Raw genomic sequence first — 19,945 nt, 5'->3', positions numbered from 1 at the left:
CTAGCTAAAGTAGACTGGGAGCTAAGACTTTATGGTGGAACAGTTGAGGAACAGTGGAGAACCTTCCAAGCGATTTTTCACAGTGCTCAGCAAAGGTTTATACCAACAAAAAGGAAGGACGGAAGAAAGAGGGAAAATCGACCGTGGATATCTAAGGAAATAAGGGAGAGTATCAAATCGAAGGAAAAAGCATATAAAGTGGCAAAGATTGCTGGGAGATTAGAGGACTGGGAAATCTTTAGGAGGCAACAGAAAGCTACTAAAAAAGCTATAAAGAAGAGTAAGATAGAGTATGAGAGTAAACTTGCTCAGAATATAAAAACAGACAGTAAAAGTTTTTACAAATATATAAGACAAAAAAGAGTGGCTAAGGTAAATATTGGTCCTTTAGAGGATGAGAAGGGAGTTTTAATAATGGGAAATGAGGAAATGGCTGAGGAACTGAACAGGTTTTTTGGGTCGGCCTTCACAGTGGAAGACACAAATTACATGCCAGCGACTGATAGAAATGAGGCTATGACAGGTGAGGACCTTGAGAGGATTGTTATCACTAAGGAGGGAGTGATGGGCAAGCTAATGGGGCGAAAGGTAGACAAGTCTCCTGGCCCTGATGGAATGCATCCCAGAGTGCTAAAAGAGATGGCTAGGGAAATTGCAGATGCACTAGTGATAATTTACCGAAATTCACTAGACTCTGGGGTGGTCCCGGTGGATTGGAAATTAGCAAACGTGACGCCACTGTTTAAAAAAGGAGGTAGGCAGAAAGCAGGAAATTATAGGCCAGTGAGTTTAACTTCGGTAATAGGGAAGATGCTGGAATCTATCATCAAGGAAGAAATTGCGAGGCATCTGGATAGAAATTGTCCCATTGGGCAGACGCAGCATGGGTTCGTAAAAGGCAGGTCGTGCCTAACTAATTTAGTGGAATTTTTTGAGGACATTACCAGTGCAGTAGATAACGGGGAGCCGATGGATGTGGTATATCTGGATTTCCAGAAAGCCTTTGACAAGGTGCCACACAAAAGGTTGCTGCATAAGATAAAGATGCATGGCATTAAGGGTAAAGTAGTAGCATGGATAGAGGATTGGTTAATTAATAGAAAGCAAAGAGTTGGGATAAATGGGTGTTTCTCTGGTTGGCAATCAGTAGCTAGTGGTGTCCCTCAGGGATCCGTGTTGGGCCCACAATTGTTCACAATTTACATTGATGATTTGGAGTTGGGGACCAAGGGCAATGTGTCCAAGTTTGCAGATGACACTAAGATGAGTGGTAAAGCGAAAAGTGCAGAGGATACTGGAAGTCTGCAGAGGGATTTGGATAGGTTAAGTGAATGGGCTCGGGTCTGGCAGATGGAATACAATGTTGACAAATGTGAGGTTATCCATTTTGGTAGGAATAACAGCAAACGGGATTATTATTTAAACGATAAAATATTAAAGCATGCCGCTGTTCAGAGAGACTTGGGTGTGCTAGTGCATGAGTCACAGAAGGTTGGTTTACAAGTGCAACAGGTGATTAAGAAGGCAAATGGAATTTTGTCCTTCATTGCTAGAGGGATGGAGTTTAAGACTAGGGAGGTTATGTTGCAATTGTATAAGGTGTTAGTGCGGCCACACCTGGAGTATTGTGTTCAGTTTTGGTCTCCTTACTTGAGAAAGGACGTACTGGCGCTGGAGGGTGTGCAGAGGAGATTCACTAGGTTAATCCCAGAGCTGAAGGGGTTGGATTATGAGGAGAGGTTGAGTAGACTGGGACTGTACTCGTTGGAATTTAGAAGGATGAGGGGGGATCTTATAGAAACATTTAAAATTATGAAGGGAATAGATAGGATAGATGCGGGCAGGTTGTTTCCACTGGCGGGTGACAGCAGAACTAGGGGGCATAGCCTCAAAATAAGGGGAAGTAGATTTAGGACTGAGTTTAGGAGGAACTTCTTCACCCAAAGGGTTGTGAATCTATGGAATTCCTTGCCCAGTGAAGCAGTTGAGGCTCCTTCATTACATGTTTTTAAGGTAAAGATAGATAGTTTTTTGAAGAATAAAGGGATTAAGAGTTATGGTGTTCGGGCCGGAAAGTGGAGCTGAGTCCACAAAAGATCAGCCATGATCTAATTGAATGGCGGAGCAGGCTCGAGGGGCCAGATGGCCTACTCCTGCTCCTAGTTCTTATGTTCTTATGTTCTTATGTTCTTATGACACAGTGGGGCAGCAGTCCTAATTCCGGCGGGACGGAACCAGTAAATCGTGCCCCTTAGGGAGGCACGGTAGTGCAGTGGGTAGCTCTGTTACTTCACCTCACAGATCTCGGGTCCCAGGTTCAATTGCCGCTTGCGTCACTGTCTGTGTGGAGTTTGCTCATTCTCCCTGTGTTTGCGTGGGTTTCCTCCGGGTACTCCGGTTTCCTCCCACAAGTTCCAAAAGGCGTGCTGTTAGGTGAATTGGATATTCTGAATTCTCCCTCTGTGTACCCGAACAGGTGCCAGAATGTGGCGACAAGGGACTTTTCACAGTAACTTTATTATTATTATTAAATGCCTTCTGAAAATTTAAGTTTAACAAACTCCCTTTATCCACAGCACCAGTTACCTCTTCAATGATCTCCAATAAACTGGTTAAACATGATTTTCCATTCACAAAACCTCACTGCCTGATTACTTTGAATTTATTCAAGTCTCCTGTTATAACAGCTTTAATAATAGCTTCTGACATTTTCCTTATGGGAGATGTTAGGCTAACTGGTCTATAGTTTCCAGCTTTCTGCCTACCTCCCTTTTTTGGATAAAGAAGTTACGATAGTTATTTTTCAAACTCTGGGAAACGTCCCCAAATCTAGTATATTTTAGAAAATTAAACCAATGTATCAACAATCTCACTCCCAACTTTTTTTAAGATGCCAGGGCGAAATCCATCAGGAATTGAGAGACAATTTAGCGTGGCCAATCCACCTACCCTGCACATCTCTTGTGTTGTGGGGGTGAGACCCACGCAGACATGGGGAGAATGTGCAAACTCCACTCAGACAGTGACCCGGGGTTGGGATCGAATCCGGGTACTCGGCGCCTTGAGGTGGCAGTGCTAACCACTACGACACTGGGCTGCCCTACTGTTTTTATATTCTGTCCAATCTTCTGACCTGCCAACTATCTTTGTGCAATTACATGCTTTTTCTTTAAGTTTGATGCTATCTTTAACTTTTTGAGTTAACCACAGGTCATTTGAAAGTATCTATTCTGAATTTCCCCTTCTATGTCTGCCACTGCATCTCTGTTGATCTATACCTTAACCTAAATTGCAGTTCATTTTTGTTGGCTCTGCCCTCATGCGCTCACAAATGCCCTTAATTAAATTTAAAATACTAGTCTTAGACCCACTCTTCTCTCCCTCAAAATATCAGGAGTATTACAATTGCATTGAGGTACCTGAGTAGAACATGCTGTAAGGAGACAAGTTGAACTTTATTGCACTGTCATTTTCAAGTTGAAATGTTTTGTAATGTATTTTTACAAATTTCATGAATAAAGTATATTTTGGGGAAAAAAGGTAAGGTTGGTAAGTATGAAGGTTTGTATCCTTAACTTTATTCCATGTTTATCTACTCTTAGCTCCACATTCCCTTTAATAGCTGCACCTACTTAACGAGGGGACACATTTTCAAACTTCTTTTAAAGCAACTCTAGCAGTATTTGGGATATTAAATGTGCAATAACCAGTGTCAAACAGAATTCAGACACTGCCCAAATTTCCAATCTCTTCAATACCAATGTGAATGCGCTGAGGCTCACAGTTTGCACACAGTCATCACATAATTAATGGGATTATGGTGTTCCTTTCCCCCACTGAGGCCCGTTGTAGCTTTTGAAAACCTTCTTTTTAAATAGAAAGATAAACACATTAGAATTTAAAAGTAGATTGTTGCAGCCAGCATTGTAAAACACTCAAAATAATTACAGCCTGGGGAATGTTTAAATAGTATAATTTAATTTGCATGGCTAATTATAATTTATCGTGTGTTTGACTCTGTTTAAACATGTCCTATTTTTCTGGTGTTTTCAAGCCACTTGTAGATTGCTGCACTGAAGTGGAATGACTCCTTACTAATGCCAGAGGCACATTGTCCAACTGGAGCTGGTCCAAGAATGATCAAAGGAACCTTTGTAGTAAAAAGGGTGAATGTGAGCTGAATCTGAGCTGATGTGATATTCTCAATGCACTCACCCACTCATTGAAGAGGTACCGCACGTTCCCTTTAACCTTCTTCAAATGGTTTCTTTTTCTATAATACCTGCGGATTTGGTAAAAGTGTGTCTGCACCCACCAAACTCGTCCTCCTGGAGCTAAAATCATCCAGCTGTTGTTTGACTTGCTTTGTAGCATGTTTGGTTGTTTCTGATTTGACTTTTAATTGAGATAGGCAAGGTGCTATGTGATACTCCATCACAGCGATGGTACAAAATTTATGTTGTGGCAATTAAGAAAAAACAGAGGGCAGCACGGTGGCCTAGTGGTTAGCACAACCGCCTCACGGCGCTGAGGTCCCAGGTTCGATCCCGGCTCTGGCTCACTGTCCGTGTGGAGTTTGCACATTCTCCCCGTGTCTGCGTGGGTTTCGCCCCCACAACCCAAAAATGTGCAGAGTAGGTGGATTGGCCACGCTAAATTGCCCCTTAATAGAAAAAATAATTGGGCAATCTAAATTTATTTATTTTTTAAATTAAGAAAAAACAAAACTATAACTCGAGTTCCAAAGGAGAAAGCAAACCAGATTTTATTAGGTTGCCTTAAAATGTGAAAGGTCTGTGACACAAAGTTTTCATTCTGAACATTCAGTCAGCCTGCGTGATGCTGAAAACCTGAGTCATATTATCACACATGCAATCTTTGGACTGGATTTAGTTCATGCGGCACAGGTTTTGGCAGCAGCCCCCCAAAGCGGGTGCCACCGCCATACAGAGAAATGCGACTTACCAACCACAATCACATGGCGGCTGGTCAATTAATGGTCTGGAGGCCCAATACAGGTGACCCTCATAGAGAGCCAGATCCAGAAGACCAATAAGTAGATGCAGGAGAGGTATGTGGTCCTGTATACAACACCTTGTCCATGAATTCAGCACAGCAGTGGGAATGCTAGGTGGGTACGAGGTTCCTGGAGTCTTCAATAGGTGCTCATCCTCCTCAGGTCAGCAGAGGTGTAGAAAATTGGTGGGATTCTCCGACCCCCGTCGGGTTGGAGAATCCCCAGGGGAGATCCCGCCCCGTCACTCCGACATCGGCTGCCATATTCTCCTACGCCGGTGTTTGGACGGGGGCGGGGTATATGCCGCGCCAGTCGGGGGGCCGTTGGCAGCGGCCCCGCCGGCAATTCTCCGGGCCCAGATGGGCCGAGCGGCCGTCGTTTCCTGGCCAGTCCCACCGGCGTGAAATGAACATGGTCCATCATGGCGCAACCTGGCTTGTAGGCCGGCTAGGTGTACCCCTCCGGCGCTGGCCTGGCCCCCGAAGTGCAGAGGATTCCGCACCTTCTGGTCGGCCTGTCGCCGGAGTGGTTCATGCCGCTGTTGGCACCAGCGTCGGGCCATCCGGCCAGTTGCAGGAGAATCCCGCCCAATATGTCTGACAAGGGAAGAAGTGGGTCTCTCTTATGCATCCAGGACCACTCCCAGTGCACTTAATGTGTGGGTGGGTGGGGATTGGATAGCAGTGGAGAGGGAGGAGCAAATCAGGAGTGGGTGGGTGAGGATTGGACAGCAGTGGGGAGCAATCCATGATGATCCAGGTGGAAAGTAAAGCCCAGGTGGGCCACGAAAGCAACGGCAACCCTCACCACCCCGATTCCCATAATTTCTGCAGCAACCTTGCCCAATTTCAGATAGAATTATGGGAGAAGAATTTCCTCAGCCTCCAAATCAGAAACTGTACTGGCTTCTAAATATAACATACTCATCATACAGCAGATGAATATTTGTGGGTATTACGGAGAGTGTGCGAGTAAAACTGTGGGCTTGCAAGCTATCAGATCAGTCCATATTTTCCCATTTCCAAGTCCCTGGACTTGTACGAACTCTTGTATAGACGGAAGCACAATCACACACACACACACACACACACACACACACACCCCCACCCCCGCCCCACTCCCGCACAAAGTACATTCTTCATTTCGACTACAAGGGGAAGACAGTCAGGGAAATGATTGGCCGATCTCTCTGCTCTCGCCAGCTCTCTGAATTATACACTCTCATCAGAATCCTGAAATTCTCTATTGGCTGCATCCACACCAGTGCAAGTCCTTTTACACAAAGTCCTTTGGATGATTTTGAGAGGATTGACAATATAAATGCAAGCCCTTTCCACCCTCTTTGGAATTACTGTAAATGGCAACAATTCAATGCACATTGAGCCCAAAGAGGTTGTTGGGTCTATTTTAGGGATTAGACGTGACAGATTTGATTGTCGTTTGTTCCTGATTTATCTTCGTTTTGTCAAATTGAAAAGCAAAAAGGTACAGTTACGGGATTGGTTCTTGTAGTGATGCACACAGACTTCATTAAAAACACAAAAGGTATTTTTTTAATAAGAAAAGCTGGACAGTAACCAGCAGCCATGCCTATTTTCCAAAAGTCCTCTGCCTGAACAAGGACAACCGCCCGCAGCGATTACCCACTCTCAGTCCCAATTAGTGCCTCACACCAGGTGACCCTCTGCCGCTGTATTGCCCTTAAAGGGACAATCACCACAAATCACCACAGTTCTTCTCGGCGGTCAGGTGAAAACTTTAGTTACACTGGTTAGTAACACCTGGAGCAGAGCCGCAATCTCCTTGTTTCAGTGGCTCATTGACCCATAAATTTGTGGCTTTCCTCTCAAACCCTGACCTATTTGACTGCCAAAGTAGCTCGTTATAGTATATCCTCCTGGAACTGAGCATCGATTCATCATCATTGCATCGGGTGAACCAGCTGGAACCATGGAGCTGGTTGTGCCTGAGCGCCACAGAATTGCTAAACTGACCTCAAATCAATAACGCTTGATCTCCCAGGTTGGACTGAGCAGCTTTTATTTCAGAGTCATAGCTGGTTGCACACATGTTCCAAAGAATGATCTGCTGCTTATTTAAAGCATACTCACAAGTTCTTCCATTTGTGCAGTGCCTTATCATGCTAATCAGAAACTTCACATGCATTGACTGGACCAAGCAGGTTTTGTGTACAGTGGCTACCTAAAAAAGCCATCAGATAAATCACCAGTCAGTATAATATGGATTGTATCAAACGAGAAAATTGTGCAATGCCTTCTTTTATTTGAGAAGGCGGATGAGGTCTCAGTTCAAACTTGTCCCAAGATACGGGACAGTGTGGCAATCCTCAGTACTGCACGGGAGCACCAACCTGGATTATGTGTAAACAACCCCTCTCCTCCCTTTGCCCAGCCTCTTACTACCTGCATCTACAACTCTTCTCACATTCCCCACGACTTACCGCTTACCGGACCTAACCGCCTCCTTTTCACCAGGGACATTGAATCTCTCTACACCGCCCATCCCCCAGCCGGATTGTCCGAGAGCGCTCTGCTTTTGCTCAAAACAGAGGCCAAACTCAGTGTAACACTGAGCTTCCAGTCATCTGGCATTCTACTTCTCTACCTATTCCCGGGGGAATGCCACCTTGCACATCAAGGAATGCCACCTTTTCTTACCATGGGGCATTCTACAGCCTTCCAGACATAACATTTCAGATCTCAATCTCTGTCCCCATTTGTTCCAAAATGCCAGCTCTGGTCATCTCTTTGAACATGCGCTCAATAAGGCAGTAAGACCATAAGACATAGGAGCAGAATTAGGCCACTTGGCCCATCAAGTCTGCTCCGCCATTCAATCATGGCTGATATTTTCTCATCCCCATTCTCCTGCCTTCACCCCATAACCCCTGATTCCCTTATTAATCAAGAACCTATCTATCTCTGTCTTAAAGACACTCAGTGAATTGGCCTCCACAGCCTCCTGCGGCAAAGAGTTCACAGATTCACCACCCTTTGGCTGAAGAAATTCCTCCTCATCTCTGTTTTAAAGGATCATCCCTTTAATCTGAGATGGTGTCCTCTGTTTCTAGTTTTTCCTACAAGTGGAAACATCCTCTCCACATCCACTCTATCCAGGCCTCGCAGTATCTTGTACGTTTCAATAAGATCCCCTCTCATCCTTCTAAACTCCAACGAGTACAGACCCAGAGTCCTCAAACGTTCCTCATATGACAAGTTCTTCATTCCAGGGATCATAGTCGTTAGCACAATTGCTTCACAGCTCCAGGGTCCCAGGTTCAATTCCCGGCTTAGGTCACTGTCTGTGCGGAGTCTGCACATCCTCCCCGTGTGTGCGTGGGTTTCCTCCGGGTGCTCCGGTTTCCTCCCACAGTCCAAAGATGTGCAGGTTATGTGGATTGGCCATGCTAAATTGCTCATAATGTCCAAAATTGCTCTTATTGTTGGGTGGGATTACTGGGTTATGGGGATAGTGTGGAGATGTGGGCCTGGGTAGGGTGCTCTTTCCAAGAGCCGGTGCAGACTCGATGGGCCGAATGGCCTTCTTCTGCCATCCTGAAAAAGATGCCTTTATCCCCACTCTTTGCCTTCTGCAAGTCAGCCAATCCTCTATCCATGCCAGGATCTTACCCTGAACACCATGAGCTCTTAACTTATTTAATAGTCTCCAACGCGACACCTTGTCAAAAGCCTTCTGGAAATCCAAATAGATCACGTCCACTGGTTCTCCTTTGTCTACCTTGCTTGTTACCTCCTCAAAGAACTCTAACAGATTTTTCAGACACGACCTCCCTTTGACAAAGCCGTGCTGACTCAATCCTATTTTACCATGCACTTCCAAGTGCTTCGCAATCTCATCTTTAATAACAGACTCTAAAATCTTCCCAATGACCGAAGTCAGGCTAACCAGCCTATAATTTCCCATCTTCTGCCTCCCTCCCTTCTTAAACAGTGGTGTTACATTAGCCACTTTCCAGTCCTCTGGGACCCTTCCTGCCTCCAGTGATTCCTGAAAAATCATCACTAATGCCACCACAATTTCTTCAGCTATCTCTTTTCGAACCCTGGGGTGTAGTCCATCCGGTGCAGGTGACTTATCCACCATCAGACCTTTCAGTTTCCCCAGAACCTTCTCCTTAGTAATGGTCACTGCACTCACGTCTGCCCCCTGATTCTCCTGGAGCTCTGGCATCCCACTGGTGTCTTCCACCATTTTGTCTTCCAACTATTTTGTCTGCCATTTCTTTGTTTCCTGTTATTAGTTTCTAGTGGTCCAATGTCTATTTTTGCCTCTCTCTTACCTTTTATATTTTGAAAAAATCTCTTCCTATCTTCCTTTATATTACTAGCTAGCTTGCACTCGTACTTCATCTTCTCCCCTCTTATTGCTTTTTTAGGTGTCCTCTGCTCGCTTTTAAAGGCTTCCCAATCCTCTGGTTTCCCACTAATCCTCACCACTTTGTATGCTTTTTCTTTCGCCTTTATGCTGTTCTTGACATCCCACATCAGCCATGGATACCTTGTCCTCCCCTTAGCATGTTTCTTCCTCCTTGGGATGAATTTCTGTTGTGCCTCCTTGATAACCCCCCAAAACTCCTGCCATTGCTGTTCCACTGTCTTCCCTGCTAGGCTCCTTCTCCAATCAACTCTGGCCAGCTCCTCCCTCATGTCTTTGTAGTTACCCTTATTTCATTGTAATACCGTTACATCTGATTGCAGCTTCTCCCTCTCAAACTGCAGGGTAAATTGTATCATATTGTGGTCACTGCTCCCTAAGGGTTCCTTCACCTTAAGTTCCCTAATCAAGTCTGCCTCATTCCACATCACCAAATCCAGAATTTCCTGTTCCCTAGTAGGCTCTGTCACAAGCTGCTCCAAAAAAGCCATCTCTTAGACATTCCACAAATTCCATCTCTTGGGATCCACGACCAACCTAATTTTCCCAGTCCACCTGCATATTGAAGTCCCCCATGATTATTGTAAAATTGCCTTTTTTACATGCCTTTTCTATCTCCTGATTTATTTTCTGCTCCACATCCTGGTTACTGCTAGGGGGCCTGTACATAACTCCCATCAGGGTCTTTATACCTTTGCGATTCCTCAACTCTACCCACAGAGATTCTATGCCTTCTGATCCTATATCGCTCCTTGCTCTCGATTTAACTTCATTCCTTACTAACAATGCAACCCCGACCCTTTGCCCTGTCCTTTCGGTAGGACTTATATCCTTGGATATTTAGAACCCAGCCCTGATCCCCTTGCAGCCACGTCTCTGTGATACCCACAACATCGTGCCGGCCAATTTCAATGTGCGCAACAAGCTCATTTACCTTGTTCCATATACTGCGCGCATTTAGGTACAACACCCTCAATCCTGCATTGGCCACCTCCCTTTTCACACTCTCCTCAGTCATTGTACCCTGTACTGTGACCCTTTTTGATTTTTGACAATGGCTTCTCTGCCTTACACTTTCCCCCCCTTACTGCTTTGTGTTTCTGGCCCCGGTTTACTTCCCTCCGACTTCCTACATCGGATCTCATCCCCCTGCCACATTAGTTTAAACCCTCCCCAACAGCTCTAGCAAACACCCCACCTAGGACATCGGTCCCAGTCCTGCCCAGGTGCAGGCCATCCAGTTTGTTCTGGGCCCACCTCCCTCAACAGTAGGAAGAACCCACAGTTTCCCCGCCACGTGGCCCCACACTAGCCCACCCCCACAACTGACAGTCATGGGCCAGAATTCTCCAGTCATTGGGATTCCCGGTTCCCGGTGACAGTGCAACCTTGTCCACAGGTTTCCCGGCAGCAGGGGGTGGTTTCAATGGGAAATCTCATTGACAAGCGGTGGGAAGAGAGAATCCCGTCACCAGCGAACGGCACGCCGCCAAGAAACACGCGGCTGGTGGAGCGGAGAATCCCGCCTGCGGTCTCTGCTGTGACTGCGCGGCGCCCAGTCTCCATGGCAGCGAGGGGGTGGAGTCTTTCCCTCACCGTTTAGCTGCGAACGTGAAAAAAGAAACCTTGTGACTCACAGATGACAATATCTTTAAAGCCTTATTGACAATCTCTGCTTCAAAAAGAAACACGATTAAGATTCACAAACAACAACTGAAATCTGCTTGTACAAATTTAAGCTCCTGCTGAAACAGCAAGATGTTTAAAAACGCAGATGGCTATCTTCCAGAATATCTTTTGGAATCTACATATGTGCCCGACATTTCTTTCATTCAGTCCCTGCCTCTTACAGCGGAGCCCCCCCCCCCCCCCCCCCCCCCGGTTGTCAAAGTGGAATTCAGGGAGGTGAGCACAGATTGGAAATCACACTGGGGGCTTCCTTCTCGCTAGGTTGGAGAGTTTACCCTCCTGTAAGTTTACCTCATGACTTATTCCCCTTACAGCTGAGATCAGAACAAGTAAATCATTATTCCGCCTGCACTTTGAACACACTCTCTCCCCCCCCCCCCCCCCCCCCCCCCCCCCCGCGTCCCCCGCCAACACAACCACTGCATTGTATCTAAGAGCAGAATACTGGTGATGTTGAAAATCTGAAATCAAAACAAAAATGCTGGGAATAGTCAGCAGGTTGGGCAGCAACTGTTGCGAGAAACAGAGTTAACGTTTCAGATGGATGACGTTTGACCGGAATGGGGGTCAGAGCTTCGCTGCCTGACCTGCTGATTTTGACCTGTCGCCATTTTCAGGTGCCTGGCATCAGCAGTATTCTGCTTTCCGATTGGCATCTACTTTGTGGCCCCTACTCTACCAGGGATGCCTGCCTTGAAGTTCATCTCCAAGTGTGCTGTGAAGTTCCAGCGTCACCTCTGATGTTTCACCTCTTATTCATTTCAGGAAAACAATAAATGACGAGAAGCCTCAGAGTTAGTTTCTTTGCTGGCGCGGTTTCTTTCTAGGATGCTGCAATGGAGATTGGTGTTCTGTGGTAGAGGAAAGGGGCTGGATTCTCCGGTTCCCCCAGCCAAGTGTTTCTCGACCATGTGCCGTTCGCTGGCGGCGGAATTCTATCTTCCCGCCTGCTGGCAATGGGATTTACCATGTTAACCACCCCACCACTGCCGGGAAACCCGTGGGAGGGGGTGCACTGCTGGGAAAAGTGAATCGCAACGGCCAAGGTATTCCGGCCAAGGCATTAGACTTAGGGCTGGATTCACCGGCCACCCAGCCGCATGTTTTTCAGTGGCTTGTCAATGTGATCTCCCATTGAAACCATCCCACACCACCGGGAAATCCACCAGCCAGAGTGCCCTACCGGCAGGAACAGAGAATCACAACTGGAGAATTCCGGCCCTGGTCACACTTAACCTTTGAAAAACGGTTAATTACAAATCAAGGTGAATGGGAAAACCACACCATTCAGAGCCTTCACACAGTAGACTTCAACTGCAGGACTATAGGATTAAATTCTGATTTTGTTTTCTCAATAAAACAATACAAAAGTGCTCAAATCATATCATGAACTAGGTGGTGGTTAGAAAGCGCCAACAAGATGAAGAAACAATTGTCTTGCATTAGGATTCCTGAAACTTCACCATCACAAAACAAAACTCATCAGAATTAATGGGAAGAATGGTGCTGCTTTGGATGGACCCCAATGAAGCAACATCTGGCTCCACGCTGGAGAGCTTCACCTCCCTCTTGGAACTTCTCGTTCGGCTGGTTCCTCTACTTTGTCTTCAGCCACACAAGTGACAAAAATCCGATCCATTGTTGGGAACGGCAACGGGTGTTTCAGAGCAGCATCGGAAAGTCCGGGATACTTGGACTGTATGTGGATCCAGATTTCTGTCAAACCTTTCTCGACGAGTACCAGCTTCAGCAACTTGCATTTTGCACCAGCCTGTGGACCATCTGGGAGGACCCTCGTGGATCACTGGTGGCCCATGGACTACATTTTGAGAAGCACTAGTCTCGATGGCCAGTTAGGGTGAAATCTGGGGAACAGAACTGAAGCCAGAAGGACTCTGGAATGTAGGCTCTGGTTTCCTTTTGATTAAAATGTGATGTTGTCCAAATTAATTCACCTTGGTCTCTCTCTCTCTCGGATCGGTGCTACGACCCCTCGTCCCTGACGGAGGACACTAACAGGTGACGGTAAGGGCAGCACGGTAGCATTGTGGATAGCACAATCGCTTCACAGCTCCAGGGTCCCAGGTTCGATTCCGGCTTGGGTCACTGTCTGTGCGGAGTCTGCACATTCTCCCCGTGTGTGCGTGGGTTTCCTCCGGGTGCTCCGGTTTCCTCCCACAGTCCAAAGATGTGCAGGTTAGGTGGATTGGCCATGATAAAATTGTCCTTAGTGTCCAAAATTGCCCTTAGTGTTGGGTGGGGTTACTGGGTTATGGGGATAGGGTGGAGTTGTTGACCTTGGGTAGGGCGCTCTTTCCAAGAGCCGGTGCAGACTCGATGGGCTGAATGGCCTCCTTCTGCACTGTAAATTCCATGAATCTATTTGAATCTAAATTGGACTGTGAGTAGAGTGTTTAGGGTCAGGGCCCCGATTGTGCTTAGCCTCAGGTCAGGGACCTCTTGATCTCGTTTTTGATCCGTATCAGGCTTCGTTTGGGTCAGGGACCCTGTGATTTGATTTTGGTACCAGGAATTTTTTAAAAAATTTTTTGCCAGGGGCACACTATCCTGACATTATGGGACAGAGTTTAGACAAAGCAGGGGGCAATTCTCCTTCACTTTTTATGTGTTCTGAAACCTCTGCTCAAGAATGTAATTTCAGAAGATTATCTGCTGCACTAAACAGTAAATTGGGTAACGATATTTAGCCACTAGGCAGCATATAGAACTTGGAAAATTGAGAGAGAGAGAGGGACCAAGGTGAATCTTACCTTGTGCTGGCATCCGTCTCTTCCCTCCGGGTCGTGGCTTGATCACTTCTTCAGCCCCCCCACGGAATTTACCTAGGGTATTGGTATTTGCTCGCTGCGCCAAATGTAGCAGTCAATATTTTTCCTGCTTCTGGACTGTGGTAGAAAGACTCAACAAATGGTAGTTTCGACAAAATAAGGAGTCATTATTTACGAAAAGACTGCATTCAGTATTGGCTGCAACTTGAGTTCAGAGAGCATTTGGTACCCACTGCTTATCCCTCCTCAATTCCGCGCTTACACAGAGAATCAGTTCAATATTTATACATTATTAAGATTGCGTGACTACAGCTTAGTCAGGAATTCGATCAGAGGTGGAAACATAAGCAATGTCCTAAAACATGGCACAACCTGCTGACCTCCTAGGACTCTTTGTCTCATCACTCATACCATTATCTTGTCCTTTGTTAGAACATTAAAAGGTCGGTTACTCCTTCTTCCCTGACCTTATCTTGTCTTACTCATACAGCCCTGGGTCATAATGAGTTAACCTTATTAGAATTTACAGAGATCAGGCATTTTGGAATAGCTTGACCTTCTCTGATCTTAGTCATGCTTTAAGTTATGCGGAGGCAGCCTTTCTTACATTGTACCAAGTAGTTAACCAGTTTTCCCATCATGCCATTACTTAATTCGTACAAGATCACAAAATAGAAGAGCGAGGATGACTAAACTGCTTGGAAAGAACCATTGACTCTGGATCAATGGTTCCTATAAATCTCTGCCAGTTGGCTTCCCTCGTAGGATTTTAGAAATGGTTGTGGGCTAATTAACTGACATCATTACTATAATTAGCAAAGTAAGAAGTCTTAAAACACCAGGTTAAAGTCCACCAGGTTTGTTTGAAACACGAGCTTTCGGAGCACTGCTCCTTCCTCAGGTGAGCAGTACTCCGAAAGCTCGTGTTTGAAACAAACCTGTTGGACTTTAACCTGGTGTTGTAAGACTTCTTACTGTGCTCACCCCAGTCCAACGCCGGCATCTCCACATCATAATTAGCAAACAACTCTAACGATCATGCAACTACGGAGATGCCAGAAGGTATAAGAGATGGACCTTCCTCCTGATCCAGAAATATCCATGTTACCCAGAACACCATACTTACGGAATTGATCAGTGCTCATTCGGACAGAAAATATGAGAAAACAGCTCAATTAAACTTGATTATAGTTTTTTTTTGTTCATTTTGTAAGTGAGAAATATGACATAGCAGCTTTGAAGTGAAGGGAAATCATAGCTACCAACACCGGGAAGTTAAATGAACTCCTGCTTTAAAATGGCATTGTCATTGGGCCTGCAGCAGAAGGTGAAAGGAGAATCCTAACCAGGTTAAATTAGAGTGATTCAAATATTCTATTCAATTCAGACCCACTCTGCAATTCTCTGCCTCTACCACTTGTACAGAGGACAACTTTGTGGTTTGGGCATTGGGTATTTGGGTATTACCATGCCGTGATGCCTGTTTAATGTTTGTTGTTTAGCTGTGCTCTATTTTATCAGCATTTACCCCAGGTTTCCCAACGGCGTGGGGTGGATTCAATGGCAAATCCAACATGGCACCCTGGCTGTGCCAAACTAGATTTTCTGGTGAGAAACAACCCAATTAGCAAAACAATGAGCAAGTGTGAATAGCAGTCTGGATCGCACCCAAACACCCGGCCGGGATAACCCCGCTAAACAGGATGGTCTTCACCTGAACCAGAGGGGTACCAATATCCTGGGGGGGAGATTTGCTAGTGCTCTTCGGGGGGGTTTAAACTAATTCAGCAGGGGGATGGGAACCTAAATTGTAGTCCCAGTGTACAGGATGTTGAGAGTAGTGAGGTCAGGGATAGGGTTAAAAGTTCGAAAGAGGGCACCGGCAAGCAAGACGCTGGTTTGAAGTGTGTCTACTTCAACGGCAGGAGCATCCGGAATAAGGTGGGTGAGCTTGCAGCATGGGTTGGTACCTGGGATCTCGATGTTGTGGTGATTTCGGAGACATGGGTAGAGCAGGGACAGGAATGGTTGTTGCAGGTTCCAGGATTTAGATGTTTCAGTAAGAACAGAGAAGATGGTAAAAGAGGGGGGGGGTGTGGCATTGTTAATCAAGGAATGTATTACGGCGGTAGAAAGGACGTTTGAGGACTCGTCTACTGAAGTAGTATGGGCCGAGGTTAGGAACAGGAGAGGAGAGGTCACCCTGTTGGGAGTTGTCTATAGACCTCCGAATAGTTCCAGAGATGTAGAGGAAAGGATTGCAAAGATGATTCTCGACAGGAGCGAGAGTAACAGGGTAGTTGTTATGGGGGACTTTAACTTCCCAAATATTGACTGGAAATACTATAGTTCGAGTACTATAGATGGGTCAGTTTTTGTACAGTGTGTGCAGGAGGGTTTTCTGACACAGTATGTAGACAGGCCAACAAGGGGCGAGGCCACATTGGATTTGGTACTGGGTAATGAACTCGGCCAGGTGTTAGATTTAGATGTAGGTGAGCACTTTGGTGATAGTGATCACAACTCGGTTATGTTAACTTAAGCAATGGGCAGGGATAGGTATATACTGCAAGGCAAGAATTATAGCTGGGGGAAAGGCAATTATGATGCTATTCGGCAAGATTTAGGATGTGTAGGATGGGGAACGAAACTGCAGGGGATGGGTACAATCGAAATGTGGAGCTTTTTCAAGGAACAGCTACTGCGTGTCCTTGATAAGTATGTACCTGTCAGGCAGGGAGGAAGTTGTCGAGCAAGGGAACCGTGGTTTACTAAGGAGGTTGAAGCACTTGTCAAGAGGAAGAAGAAGGCTTATGTTAGGATGAGACATGAAGGCTCAGTTAGGGCACTTGAGAGTTACAAGTTAGCCAGGAAGGACCTAAAGGGAGAGTTAAGAAGAGCGAGGAGAGGACACGAAAAGTCGTTGGCAGATAGGATCAAGGAAAACCCTAAGGCTTTCTATAGGTATATCAGGAACAAAAGAATGACTAGAGTAAGATTAGGGCCAATCAAGGATAGTGGTGGAAAGTTGTGTGTGGAATCAGAGGAGATAGGGGAAGCGTTAAATGGATATTTTTCATCAGTGTTTACACTGGAGAAAGACAATGTTGTCGAGGAGAACACTCAGGTTCAGTCGACCAGGCTAGATGGAATTGAGGTTCAAAAGGAGGAGGTGTTAGCAATTTTGGAAAATGTCAAAATAGATAAGTCCCCTGGGCCAGATGGGATTTATCCTAGGATTCTCTGGGAATCCAGGGAGGAGATTGCAGAGCCTTTGTCCTTGATCTTTATGTCGTCTTTGTCAACAGGACTAGTGCCGGAAGACTGGAGGATAGCAAACGTTGTCCCCTTGTTCAAGAAGGGGAGTAGAGACAACCCTGGTAATTATAGACCTGCGAGCCTTACTTCGGTTGTGGGTAAAATGTTGGAAAAGGTTATAAGAGATAGGGTTTATAATCATCTTGAAAAGAACAAGTTGATTAGCGATAGTCAACACGGTTTTGTGAAGGGTAGGTCATGCCTCACAAACTTTATTGAGTTTTTTGAGAAGGTGACCAAACAGGTGGATCAGGGTAAAGCGGTTGATGTGGTGTATATGGATTTCAGTAAGGCGTTTGATAAGGTTCCCCACGGTAGGCTATTGCAGAAAATAAGGAAGTATGGGATTGAAGGTGATTTAGCGGTTTGGATCAGTAATTAGCTAGCTGAAAGAAGACAGAGGGTGGTGGTTGATGGCAAATGTTCATCATGGAGTTCAGTTACTAGTGGTGTACCGCAAGGATCTGTTTTGGGGCCACTGCTGTTTGTCATTTTTATAAATGACCTGGAAGAGGGTGTAGAAGGATGGGTTAGTAAATTTGCAGATGACACGAATGTCGGTGGAGTTGTGGATAGTGCTGAAGGATGTTATAGGATACAGAGGGACATAGATAAGCTGCAGAGCTGGGCTGAGAGGTGGCAGATGGAGTTTAATGTGGAAAAGTGTGAGGTGGTTCACTTTGGAAGGAGTAACAGGAATGCAGAGTACTGGGCTAATGGCAAGATTCTTGGTAGTATAGATGAACAGAGAGATCTCGGCATCCAGGTACATAAATCCCTGAAAGTTGCCACCCAGGTTAATAGGGCTGTTAAGAAGGCATATGGTGTGCTAGCCTTTATCAGCAGGGGGATTGAGTTTTGGAGCCACAAGGTCATGCTGCAGCTGTACATAACTCTGGTGCGGCCGCACCTGGAGTACTGCGTGCAGTTCTGGTCACCACATTATAGGAAGGATGTGGAAGCTTTGGAAAGGGTTCAGAGGAGATTTACTAGGATGTTGCCTGGTATGGAGGGAAGGTCTTACGAGGAAAGGCTCAGGGACTTGAGGTTGTTTTCGTTAGAGAGGAGAAGGCTGAGAGGTGACTTTCTAGAGACATATAAGATAGTCAGAGGGTTAGATAGTGTGTACAGTGAGAGTCTTTTTCCTCGGATGGTGATGACCAACACGAGGGGACATAGCTTTAAATTGAGGGGTGATAGATATAGGACAGATGTCAGAGGCAGTTTCTTTACTCAGAGAGTAGTAGGGGTGTGGAACGCCCTGCCTGCAACAGTAGTAGACTCGCCAACTTTAAGGGCATTTAAGTGGTCACTGGATAGACATATGGATGAAAATGGAATAGTGTAGGTCAGATAGGCTTTAGATGGTTTCACAGGTCGGCGCAACATCGAGGGCCGAAGGGCCCGTACTGCGCTGTAGTGTTCTATGTTCTATGTTCTAAACCCGCCCAAAATGACGCAGCCATTTCTTGGGAGAATTGCACCCTTATGTTTCCTTTCTGAATTCATTCAAGGTGCCTTTGTTGGGAGGTTAGGTTTGATGAAATAGATTCAGTTGCATGTAATCTGTCTTTCTGACTGTCTGGATGGCCTCCAGTGGTGTTAGTGCCAATTACTTTAATGTACGGAAACCTGCTGACTCTCACCTGAAGAATGACCCGTGTTGTGTTGGTATCTTCAGGAATGAAAGTGTGGAAAATAAATTGGCCCATGGTGGTGGGAGGGGGAGTGCGGGGGAGATACGAAATGCTCACACACCTGATTGATAACATTAACGCGACAAAGCTGCATCAAAGAGTCAATACTCATCATAAACTGTGCCTGTTTTGTCCAGAAATTATTGTTAGTCATACTGCTGCACCTAAAATGGAGCATTCATCTGACTGTCTTCTGAACACGGGCATTCGACCATTTATGCTCATATCAAAATAGAAGACACTATATGAATGTGTTCAGTTTCTTTTTTTTTTACTAAATGTTTTTTATTGGGTTTTTGAACAAAGTATATTTACAGTTATGTACACAGAATAAAATATATATATATATATATAGAAGGAAAGAAAAAAAACTAGAATGATATTGTTCACTAGCTCAACAACAGCAACTCTTTACATAGAACATAGAACAGTACAGCACAGAACAGGCCCTTCGGCCCCCGATGTTGTGCCGAGCCATGATCACCCTACTCAAACCCACGTATCCACCCTATACCCGTAACCCAACAACCCCCCCCCCCCCAACCTTACTTTTTTAGGACACTACGGGCAATTTAGCATGGCCAATCCACCTAACCCGCACATCTTTGGATTGTGGGAGGAAACCGGAGCACCCGGAGGAAACCCACGCACACACGGGGAGGACGTGCAGACTCCGCACAGACAGTGACCCAGCTCGGGAATCGAACCTGGGACCCTGGAGCTGTGAAGCATTTATGCTAACCACCATGCTACCGTGCTGCCCAAACTATTGCTACAGTTAGCAATATTATTTGTAACAAATAAGTAGGCACCTGTTTGTGTGGGGGGGGGGGGGGGGGGCTGGGAAGGTACATATACATTTTGGTGCCGGAGAAACAATTACATTAGTTATGTCCAATACAGAGAGGCAATATGTTCAGTTTCTGTCCACTAATAACGCTCGATAATCTCCAGGCCTGTGTTCGTTAAATTTGATTTGGTTTCCTTTTAAATCTGGCTCTTTGCTTGTTTTATTTTCT

Source organism: Scyliorhinus canicula, chromosome 12 (genome assembly GCF_902713615.1).
Source record: "Scyliorhinus canicula chromosome 12, sScyCan1.1, whole genome shotgun sequence".
NCBI classification, from domain to species: domain Eukaryota; kingdom Metazoa; phylum Chordata; class Chondrichthyes; order Carcharhiniformes; family Scyliorhinidae; genus Scyliorhinus; species Scyliorhinus canicula.
Note: the sequence above shows the minus strand (reverse complement) of the source record.